This window comes from Adiantum capillus-veneris, chromosome 4 (genome assembly GCF_014529385.1).
Source record: "Adiantum capillus-veneris isolate H3 chromosome 4, ASM1452938v2, whole genome shotgun sequence".
Classification (NCBI taxonomy): Eukaryota; Viridiplantae; Streptophyta; class Polypodiopsida; order Polypodiales; family Pteridaceae; genus Adiantum; species Adiantum capillus-veneris.
Window position 1 is genome coordinate 165,764,849 of NC_140934.1, and position 12,849 is coordinate 165,777,697.

The window sequence follows — 12,849 nt, forward strand, 5'->3', positions numbered from 1 at the left end:
TTGCTGTGTACAATAGGCAATCTTTGCCAACTTAAAAGTTAAAATGTATAAAAATGAGAAAACTTGAAATTGTCTAACCTGGTTGCCCTTTTGTGGTGAGAGGTCTTGAGTTTTCAAATTAAAAACTCGCTTAAATTTGGCTCATAGCCATATTTGCTTCTTGAGGGAGGTAGCTATGCCCTCGTGTGATTTAAAAATATGTAGACATCTGGAAAAGTTTCCCTAATGTTGTCTCAACTTTGGAAACCGCAATGCCAAATGGAAAAAGGGAAGCCGTGCTTCACATAAGAATGCATGCAATTCTGGTGCCGAGTATCTTAACCGCACAAATCACAGGCCATGCCACACTTGCTTTTACATGCCAAAGGGTTGAATAAACCCTGGCTATATAGCCCAACTTGATGATGTTGGATACACAAGCTTTCCACACGAGCACCATGTACGGAGCTTTGATCCCTCAGAGTACACATGATAGGTCATCATTGGTCGGCCTTGCTGAGTTCCTATTCCCTACAAGGCACATGCCTTGCCTGTACGTGCTTACATAATCAATGTACCATGGGTATACAGAGCTTGCACCAATCTAATGGCTGATACATAGCCGATATACCCATATAGTACCTTGTGCACATGCTCAAGGTCGAGATAAAATTTTAAAAAACTTGACCACGTTGATCCACCACCATGTCGATTATAACGCCATATTGAAAGCATACAATACATATCTAGTGCAAACAAAGCATACCTGGATTGAAAATGTTAATATTGCCAACCTCGTACCTGGAAATTTGACGTCTCGTTGGCTTGGATCTTTGCTCCTCTCTTCATGATGCCCTTGCACCTTGTGCAACCTCCAAATCCAACAAAGAGTTGATCTACATCATCACTTGCTCGGAATGCATGAAAAGTTGCTCTTTGCAACATCACTCACTTGCCCAAGCCATACTGCCGTTCTCATTGCTTCTTCAAAAACGTGCATCTTACGAGGGTTCGCTGCCAAAAAATCTCCATCTTTTGGGATGCCGAGTCTATGTGTGAGGCACGTGCACGCTTGAATCCATGTCGATGTAACCATGCCAGGAAATGTGGATTTTTTATTGCTTTTGATGCTACCTTCTGCATGGATTATCATCATCCTTGCTGCACCAACCCATGCATGCTTGTTTTCTTGCCCACTCCCATTTGCAGTTGATGGTAGGGTGGGAATCACCCTTTGTGACCATTAGCCCTAAGCTTTTTTTAATAAAAAAAGAACGCAAAAACGTTATTAAAAAAAAGAACGTAGAAATGATGGCTGCCTTCTGCTTCAGGGCGCCAATGGCGAGGAAGAAGGAACCCACCACGGGTTGCTCTGCACGGCCCCGTCCAAACATAGATTTGAGGGGGAAGAGATTGAGAGAAAAGAGAAACCACCAGCCCACGCTTCCATGCTTCATGGAGAGGGAGAAAGATCCAGAGAGAAACCAAGAGGGAGAAAGAGAACAAGAGTACCTTCCCTTCCTCCATGGCTGCTCTCCCCTGAGTTCTGATACCAATGAAAGGCAGAAGGGATTGGAATGTGTGATTCTCCTCCCAACTGTGTGCTATATACGCCCTTGGCCTGGCTAGTGAAAGGCAGAAGGAAATTATTAATTCAAATAAATTAGCCATTTTGCTTGTTTAAATTCAAAATTTGTCCTTTGATTGCTTTCTTAATACTAGAGGTTTGACTCCCTTAAACTACCAAATAAAGAGGCCCTCCTAGACCCCATTCTCTTCCTAATGCATAACAATGGATATTTCATTATGTGTTACGAGAATGGGCACCCTCATGTTGTAGTGGTTAGTTGCAATTGAGATAGCTGGCGTAATGGTTAATTATGTGTTGTCTATTTTATCTTTCTAATTGAGTTGATAATGGTGATTTTGTACAGTGGAATGCGAGGAGTTGACGAAGAGTTGCAGGCAATAACCGTCTCGATCGTTTTATACTCACATAATATTTTAGATTTTCATTTCAATAAGCCACTATGGCTCTGTAAATAATTTTAATGAGAACTTCCCCTTATGGGACATGCAAGAACTATTGAGCTTCATTCATTTACAAAAGTGAAGTGGTTGTAAAAAAGGGGCCTCAAATTTTGGCACCTTAAACTCACAAATAATATATTAAATACCAAACTCCACAAGAATAGGTGCCATAGATTTTGGAGCTAGATTTAGGCCTTTCTCTTGCAGATTCTTCTCTACACTTTTATGCTATGCTTAATTTGTTGTGCACTCTCTAATAAAGTTTCTATCTCTTACAATTATCTTACACACTCTTAAAATCTTGTCTATGTCAATTCCATGCTTTGTGTGTGTGTGTGTGTGTGATAATCTAGGGGTGTGTGTGTGTGTGCTTAAAAATTGGGGAAAGAGGTTGACAGGTTGATGGTGATGTTTGTGAGCATGTATTAATTTGTTTAAAGCAACCGGTCTCCCCCCTTTCACCCAAAAATGGTATTAGAGCCTTAAGTCCGAGGAAATTGGCAATCTCCGAAGAGGAATTTTCAATTGGTAATATCAACGTTGCAAATTGAAGCTAATCGATGATCAATCGATAAATCGATAAGTCAATAAATTAATATGCTTAATGAAATCGAGAATCGTTATGCTCAATTTAAATTCTAATTGATGGCTAATTCTTGTCAATTGTGAAGGCAAGAGAGCAAGAGTCGAAGAAAGTAGAGGAAATTGAAGATTTTGGAGAACTTGTATTAAGTCGGTGATTCAAACTCGACATTGGAAAGGCTTAAAAGGAATTTTGAAGGAAGCCTTGACTAAGAAACTCAATATCGAAGAGCTTGAAAGATTTTTAGGACGATCCTCAGCATTCTTTAAGGAAAAGAAGGAGAACAGGAACACCGTCAACCTTCCTGAGATCAAGGATTCAAGGGAGAGCATGAACCAAGGAGGCCTACTGCAAACAAGGCACGACATCTAGACAAGAGGCTACAATTTGCAAAAAGGGGTTGACGCCATTTAAAAAAACCCACGGTGGGAGCGACCTCTTGCAACACCAATTGGACCACAGCCAAATTGCGTGGCCTCAAAGGGAGCACCCCAGCTATGGTATTGTTTTCCCCTCCTGCGTCAAAGTCTATAAACACCTGTAGAGGCCGTCCCTATCCCCTCTCTCCCTCGCTACCATGCATAAAGTTTTCACACCCTTTTAGTTAAAAATGTGGATTATAAAGTTGAAACTCTTAACTGGCCGCCCACTGAATCTTCACTTCCATTTAACCTTAACCTCTATATTTATTTAAAGAGGGTGGTCATATCCCCCAAAGGTCGTCCGCGCCGAACGTTAGAAGAAACGATAAGGAAAAAAAAAAGATCACTATCAACAAATAAATAAATTTTGGTTCTTTGGTTGGCCTACCAATAGCAACTCATTATCGCCCAATTGCCACAAATTTTGGCCGATCCACTTTAAAATAACCAGGATAAACGTCACCCAAAACCCTTAAATTTTTGGTCACTTTTATTCCACAGTCTTCTAGGACTCATATCGAGAGATTGAAGCAGCTGGTGATTAATTGGAAACCATCAAAGGGCAAGCACCATTAACGACTATCATCTACGACAGAAGGGAGCTTGGAGGTAAAATCCAATTCAATTTGACGGCGAGCAGTAACATAAATTTTCGATTGTATTGCCATTATTTTTGTCAGACGGGAGATTGGACGCCGCGAACTTGACCAACTCACAAACCAATCGTCTGGCCGCTCACCTTTTCAGCAATTTCCTCATATGCAATCTTAAGCTAAGTACATTTTATTTCTTTCATTTCTTTTACTCTCTCTCACTTATTCTGCATACTGCATCTGTGAAAATCTCCATATAACAATTTTAAATTTCAAAACACACACATATATATATTATAAAAAAAAGGAAGAAAAGCAAGCAATCATGGCACACCTTTCACAAGCACCCACAATTGCTAAACAACCTGCCAATCTACAACAATCCCTCACGTATGGACGCATGCAAAGTCAAGAGCTTGAAGATAAATTATTGCATTTTGCATGCATAGAATCTGCACCGACACCCAAGAAAAATAAAAATTACAAGAAAAGCCTTCACTTTCAAGGATTTTGATGGCACTAAAGATGCTAGCACGGTTCTAGCTTGAGTTAGTCAATTAGATGACTATTTTCATGATGAAGACTTTCCCAAACGTGAAATGGTAAAATGTGCATCAAAGCATCTCACTAGCAGCGCTGAATTGTGGTGGAATGCCACCAAACAACACGGTAAAAGACCACGTACCTGGCATGCATTCATAAAGCTGTTTTTATCTCAATTTTTGCCCACATAGTACAAAGCTAAAGCATGACGCCAATGGGATTTAATTCGACAGGGTCAAAAATTCAATTGCAAGCTAATGAACATGTTAGTCGTAGGAAATTGAAGCGTAAGTACATATCAGGCTTGGCACTACAAGTTGGTGCTGAGGTAGAAATGTTTGAACCAGATTCTTTGTCAAACGCTATTAATTTGGCTCTCAATGCAAAGAAGAAGAAAGGTGGACAACCCTCTCACACTGATCAAACTACTAACACTAACCGTAACAAGAGACCTCCTTTCTCTACTAACTTTGACAGAAATAGACATCAAAGCCGTACTTTTTTCAAGAGACACAGATCTGACAACTCTGCTACACATTCTGAACCGTATGGCAGCAACAACAACAACACACAGCAGCGGTGCAACCAAAATTCTTCCAACCAACGTCCTAGTCAAAATTCTAATGGTAACAAAAAGGTGAAGTGTTTTAAATGCTTTCAGTATGGTCACTATGCAAATAAGTGCCCAAATGGTCCTGCTAAGGGGAATGACCAATCCAACGGAGTCAACCAAAACCCAAACCAAAGAACTTTCAACAACAACCGCTCCAACGGTGCTACTGTTAACCTCATCAAAGATGCTAATCCCAATGACAATGACGCGGAAGCTAATTACGGTGAGGAATATGATTCTGAATATAATCACGATGACAACCCATCTTCAGGTACTCTTATATCTCCTCACACTTTGCTTAAAGTGCAAGGCACTGTTAAGGGTGAAAGTATCACAATTCAGTTAGATGATGGTAGTAGCCACGATTTCATTTCTACACGCTTGGCACAACAACTCTCTCTCTCTCTCTGAAATCTCATCACCTCACGAGGTCAAAACTATTTTTAATAATCAACATTTCAATTGCAAGACCCAAGTTACTGTTGAAGTTGACATTTGTGAATTTACACAAGCACGTACATTTTTGGTAGCCCCATTGCACGGTCTTGATATGATTTTGGGAATGCCATTTTGTCATGAATTTGACCTGTTGATTAATTATAAAACACGTATCATGTCTCTCACTCCTAATAATAAAAACTTCTCCATCCAAGCAAAACTAGCACATCAAAAATTTCCACTCCTCTCTCACACTCAAGCCAAAAGAGCAATTCAAAAACAGGGGAAAACATATCTCTCAAGATGGTATATGTATGAATCCATCAAAGTTTGAGGTAATAAAAGCATGGCCTAATCCAAGGAATCTACATGAGCTAAGAAGCTTTATTAGTATGTATGCATACTATAGACGCTTCATAGAAAAATTCTCTCAAATAGTAGGACCATTGCATGACTTAACAAGGAAGAACGTTAAGTACTCATGGACTGCTAAAGAACAAGATGCTTTTGACAAGATAAAAAAGAAGCTTACCTCCCAACCAGTCCTTAGGCTTCCAAATCTCTCAAAGCCATTTGAGGTCCAATGTGATGCTTGTGGTGATTGCCTTGGAGCAGTTTTGCTTCAAGAAGGGCATGCCATAGCATATGAGAGCCAAAGGCTCAATGCCAATGAATGGATCCTAGGCATATACAAAAAAGAACTTTTAGTTGATCTACATGCTCTAGACACATGCAAGCACTATCTCTTGGGGGCACCAGTCATCCTACGAACGGATCACAAAGCCTCAAGAAATTCATGATTTCATAAAATCTAATATCTAACCAACACAAATGATTTTCTCATATTAAACTGATCATTTAATGTGGGAGAATAAACGGGAACAAGGGTTAGACTCTACACACGATGCATTTCTCTCACAACTTCACGCCCAAAAGACCACAATATTGACATTATACCAAGTAGTGAACCTCCTTGTAGAGCACCTTATCGTGTAAATCCAATCGCACACAGGGAGATACAAACTCAAATCACTGATTTACTTGACCAAGGCCTAATGGGTGTCACCGTTCTCCGAGCGAGACCTTTTGAGCGAATGTGGATTCCGAGCAAACCATGACAAAACGTTTTTCTCTAAGCACTATTTTTAGTCTAGCCACTTTTGCCTCTTTCATATGCATTTTTTCAAAACAAGATGAAAGTTGAATATCTCATATAAACTAAAGAGTTTTACAATTTTCTCTATTTAAAATATATTAAGTGGAGTCACACTCATCATCTACAAACAAGAGACGAGAACTCGGACATCCTTGTATATCATATCGCGTATATCTCTCCATGCTTCTAACCATCGCCTATGCATAGTCTAGCAACACATTTCGAAAAAAAAACATAACAAAGTAACCACGAGAAAATATTATTCTCTAAGCAGTATTTTTAGTCTAGCCACTTCTGCCTCTTTCATAGACATTTTTTCAAAACAAGATAAAAGTTGAATGTCTCACATAAAGTATAAGACATGTATTCATTGTAGCAAAAGAGAAAAAGTGAAACATATGCACATAATAATATGATGGAAAACACATTCCTGCTCAAAAGAAATCCACACTTTGTCCACCGATTTAAACAATCAAAAGTAACTTGTGATGTTTGCATAGTCTACAAAGTGACATGATAATCTAGTCAATTACATCTCAAGAATTTGAAAGCTACATGAACAAGCACTTTTAGATGGAGGACTTGTCACTTCACAACCTTCTTTTTTGATAAAACAAATTAACCCTAATTTGTAATCAGAGAAATCATGAACACCTAGTGTTTATCACTATACAAAGACATGCATTTATATATGAAAAGCATATTGAGTATAGCATGCAAAGTAAACAATTTGAAAGATACACACACTTAGAAGTTTTAGACACAGTTTAACTTCAAAAATGCACATATGAAAGAGTGTTACAGTTTGCTCTATTTAAAATATATCAAGTGGAGTCGCACTCATCATCTACAAACAAAAGACGATAACTTTGACATTCTTGTAACCTCACATCATATCGCGGATCTGTCTCCATGCTTCTAGCCATCGCCTCTGCATAGTCTAGCAACACACTTTAAAAAAAAAGCATAACAAAGTAACCACAAGGCCACTACCAATATCTAAAACTCCAAAAGAGATAAATATCGATACAAACATGCAAATGTATGAAATAGTCAATGCCCTACGATGACCATAAAGTAGAAGACTCTCACTAGTCGTATGGTGTGACCCCTTCAAAAGGATCAATCTCATCATCGTCGTCCCTCCCTGTATATGCAGTGGTGGATGTTCGAGCTGTGTGGCTACTCAATAGCGGTAACACAAAAGATGAGATGATGCCATCGTCCCGATCTAAGGACACACAAAGACGTGTAGATCCAAGACATGCCTGCAACAATGGAGCTATTCCACAACCAAGCTCCAAACATATCGCATCTGGTGTAGATAGCATATCCAAGAAACATGCAACAAAAGAAACACTCCTCTGCATCAGACCTCGCCACTCCATGCCCGTATATGTATGTGCCATAGACTTCTCTGGGTAGGTAGTGATACATGAATGAGTCCTGAGGCTTCATCCCTAGAGCCTCAAAACGTGAATTAGACTCCCGAAGGAACACAGGAGGAACCGGCCCATGTCTATGAGCTAACCAAATCATGGAGGTCATGTACTGCGCATAAGATAGTCAATAAGTAAAACACATAACAAAAGCACTAGAGACCACAAAAAATTAATTTTTCCAACCTCTATGGTAGAAGAAGAATGAGTCATACTGCCATATGGAGTATGATGCACCACAATAATGCGTCTGAAGATGTCTAATCCTGACACTCGGCAATACCGCTCCACCAATCCCATAATCTCACCTACAATACGATGGCTACAAACTTACATTTAAAAAAAATAAATCAATTTGAGATTTCTACCAAGAAAATTACCTCCAGTAGATCCCATTATCAACATCCATCCGAAATCAGAGAGTGTGGTAGCAGATAGAGATATCTCATATCACACATGATCATCACGAAGCTCGTCCCAAGCGGGATGTATGGATGACCCATGCAAATCGTGACCATAAGGAAAATCAAGAAAAACAAAATCTGCAGCCCACTTCACTTGTCTACCTTTCTTTGTGTACTTAGTGCATACAACTCTATGTTTTAAAACGTGTTCATGAATCTGTGAGTAAACTTTATTCTTCTTTCCCTCAGCAAAATCTTTGCCAATGAGCACATAGTCTCCCACAATAGACAAAGAGTCCGAACATCTCAATCCATTCTCTGCAACCCAAGGCTTGTGTACAAATAACATTGACTTCCGTGTTTTCAAAGAGAGTGAACTACCTAAAAATAGACAACCAAACTTCAAAATGGATTGACTACATAATCTGCTAACATATGCAAGGCCATAGACACATAAGATTAAATCCTTCTTACCAACAACATCCACAACTTCCTCATGCTCATATCCCAAGCCACCATCCAGGCTCTCAGAGACGCTTATGTGATTTTTCTTGAGAGTGTCGCTTTCATCTATGTAAACCAAAAAGCAACCATAAAAAGAATCATACATAGAAGAACAAAGAGAGAATTTAGTTCTCCAAGAACACATAAGCATTTTTTCACATACCAAATGCTCAAAAGCAAACATACACAGAAGAAGATTTGGGTTTACCTTGGATTTTTTCTTTTCCCTTCTCTCTAACATTAACACTTTCTTTCTCTACCCTTGCCTTTTCTGCTCCATTTCCTTGTCTCCTCCATGCCTGATCCAAAGCTCCTTCTCATTTGCTAGAATATGACCTTTTTCCATGTCAATCCACCATGGATAATTTTCTACTTCCCAAGGAGTTAATCCTTGCATTTCCACCGAATACATACAAGTTGTTTCATCATTCAAATCCACCCACTTACGAGCAAATATGGGAATGGAATTAATGTGCTCTTTACTCTTTAATGCAATGAAATACCTATCCAAAGGAAAACACATACATTATGCGATGAATACTTTCTCAAAATAATGTTCATAAAATATTCACAATTATTCAAATAAGAGATAAATTACAAGGTGTAAAGAGGAGAAAGTTAGACCTGTAAACCAAGCGTTGCCCCGATTTTTGCAACAATTCTGGGATTCTTTGTGCCTTGTTGAGAACACCTTTCTCTCTAATCTCTCCACGAGACTCTAGAGGAAACAAAGGTTTCCTTTTCTCCATTTTCACCTCGATGTAGTAGTTAGCAAGAGTAAAATCTTCAGAAAGTAGCAACCCTCCAGGAATGTCAATGAAGTCTTTGAGAATGGTATCTGCAGTTCTACCCACCTTTTCTAGCAAAAGCTCCCTTCGAATCCAACTAAAACAATCAAAAGGGTTGACCATCCAAACCATGAAAAACAAACAAAATAGAAAAAGATAAAATTGTTCACATACTATATGTACAAGTGGTCTCCTCTTTGCAAGTGAAACAAAGTTTTTGTTGCCTTGTTTGCTTCCAAGAGAGAAAGCCAAAGTATCTTTGAATCAATAGCGACATCAGACAAAGCAATAAGATTCAACTTTTCTAGTGTCGCAAAACTCTCACTATCCCAAAAAAGTGCTAGAACTTTTTCTTTCCAATCATCGCCATGGCGAGGATCAATTATATTCAAAATCTACATACACAAAAGAGTTGATACATATAAAATTAACAATGAAGAATCCTATTTGATGCAGAAGATTATCTTTCTTAACAACCACTAGATCACCTTTCCAATCCTATCTCCAAATCGATGAGCAAGCTCCTCACTCTCTTTCTTCTCAATTTTGCCAAGCTCTTCTTCAGACACTGTCAATCTTAGTTGGTCCAACTTCTTGCTTAGAGCCATTGTCATTTGAACCTATTAAAAATAAATTATAATCTCACACAAAATATATAGTGACCTTCAAAGTTATACTCAAAGAAGAAAAATAAATGCTCACATTGTATACTAACTTTCCCAAGTATCTTCGAGTCATTGGAAACCAAGGCTCAGACCCCTTTGACATCTTTTTCCTAATGTGTGCAATGACCTTTTGATCTTTATCAAGAAGATCAATCAAATATGATTCATGGTCTACCTCACATATACTCATGCAGTTCACAATCTCATCCCTTAATGACGTAGGGACAAGAGCATGAGTATTCAAGCTACACAAAGCCAAAAGAAAAAAATCATGATAAGAACAACAAAAGACATATCGTATTGTAGAAGAGTTCCGATACTCACTAGTTCATCCGTTGGAGTGTTGAAAGTAGTGCAATCTCTGGAACTTTGCAAGGATCAATGATTGTACATAAGACTCTTTGATGCTTTTCTTTAGTGCGAGAAAAGCGCTCTTTTATGGCACTCGTCCATGCCATAAGCCTGTCATTTCCATCCCAAACCAGAAACATTTTGTTGGAAAGAATTGCAAGGTATGGAGACCTAACTATCTCTTGCTCAAACTCCGTATTAACAACTTTCCAAACGAGGTCCCATTCTTCCATGATCTCTTGGGTCACCAAGTACTCTTCACGTGAACATGACCATATGGAAACAATAAAAGCCCCTTTCTCTGCAACATAGCCCTCCTTGCCAAATGCTGTTTTCAAACTAATAACCTCATTTCTTAGACCTCTTACTTTAGCATGAGACACCATTCTACAAAGTGGAATCGGAGGACACTCATGACAAGTAAACATCCTAGTTTAGAATGTCGTCTCCTTTGTTCAAGTAGAGTTCAGCCTCTTTGTTTTCATCAGTCCCCACCTCCGGTATCACCACAAATGGAACTATTGCAAGTTCTTGTTCTTGAGGCACTAGCTCTGCAAGAATGCTATCCTCACACTGTGTAATAGTTTTTGCATTTGGCTGACTATCAACCTCTTTTATAGCATCACGAAAATTGTGTAATTGGGTCTCCATCACATGGCTAACATCGTCCAAAAGCGTACTTGGCATGTTAGCATCATCTTGTTTTGATAATCTTGCTGGTCTGGGACACTTTGAGGACCCAACACTTCTCTGTGGGCTGGCAATAAAACGATCAAGAGAAAATCAAACATTCAACTTCTTCATTCAAAATCTAACCTTATGTTATCTAGCCTGTATAAAAAACCTTCAAAAATTGTGTATATTTCAAACCCAAAAATTATCAAATTTATCTAACTTCTCTCCTTTTGTTGTCCAAAACAAGGCACGCCGACGTGCCTTCTCTTAGCAGTAAAACAAGCTTTTAGAACTTTTGGCTTGAAAAATTGATTTAGAACTTTTGTTTGATTAAAAATCTAGATTTAACTCACAAAACAAGGCACGCCGATGTGCCTTGTTTTATGATTAATAATCAGACTCTTTATGATGATATTTCTGTATGCTTTGAAGCATTTGATCTCATCATTTTCAACTCATGAAACAGGGCACGCCGACGTGCCCTTTCTCATGAGTTGAAACCAAACTCTTAATCAAAAGTTAATCAAAACTCTTAACCAAACTCTTAATCAATACTCATGAAACAGAGCTTGTATTCAACTCATGAAACAAGGCACGCCGACGTGCCCTGTCTCATGAGTTGAAACCAACATTTCCTTTTCAGATCATGAAACAAGGCACGTCGACGTGCCCTCTCTCAGGAGTTGAAACCAAAATTCCAAGCATACCGCTATCCCGCTATCAAAGCAAACCAGCAACTATATTTTAGGCTGGAAGAGAATCACAAATTGACTAAATTAGGCTGGAAGAGCATCTAAATTGACATACATAGACTCAAGTATGGAGGATCAAGTATCCCACATCCAAAGTGGATGATTGTGCAGTAATATGCCTCTTTTTTCATCAAGAAGCGAGCACAACCATGCGACGGCATAGCTTGGCAGCCACTTACTACTACAACGAAGACGACGACGAGGAGCATAACTTTAGTATTATCCTTTATTTAGCATAACTTTAGCATAACTTTATGGTGTTTAATTATCCTTTATGGAAGAAGGCACGCCGGCGTGCATTCTTTCACAAGGCATACCTGGTATGATTTTTTTTTCTTGGTGGCATCACAGACATACTCGCAGTCCAAAGCTGAGCTGAGCTGTTCGCAGTCCAGAGCAGCGCTGAATGAATTGTTTGTAGCCCTGTTCGCAGCCCTGTTCGCTGAGCAGAATGCGCAGTCCTCTTCGCAATCCTCTTCGCTGAGATTCGAACAGGTCTGCGCTGCGCTGAGATCCGACCTGATCTGCTGAGCAGAATGCGCAGAAGAGAGAGAGAGAGAGAGAGAGAGAGAGAGAGAGAGAGAGAGAGAGAGAGAGAGAGAGAGAGAGAGAGAGAGAGAGAGAGAGAGAGAGAGAGAGAGAGAGAGAGAGAGAGAGAGAGAGAGAGAGGTATTGGGTGAGAGCAAACTAATATAAAAATATTAAATTCTCGCTCCATTTCTCCCTCTGAAATTGATGTGGTTATTAATGAGGTTGCAACTAACATGGACTCACAGCAATAATACAAAATATACTCAAATCTTGGACGTTTTTTCGAGGCATTTTTTTGTCAAGCCAAAAGTCTGAAGGTGACTACTCTCTCTTAAAACGATGTGACACCGTCTTGGTATTTAATGTGGTCGCAAGCGTGATG

The 12,849-nt window shown here is 39.2% G+C and overlaps 1 pseudogene; it reads right to left on the reverse strand.

The window, feature by feature from the left end:
* Window positions 1-7,449: 7,449 nt before the first annotated feature.
* On the reverse strand, window positions 7,450-10,490 carry LOC147460310 (uncharacterized; annotated as a pseudogene).
* Between the last annotated feature and the right edge of the window lie 2,359 nt (window positions 10,491-12,849).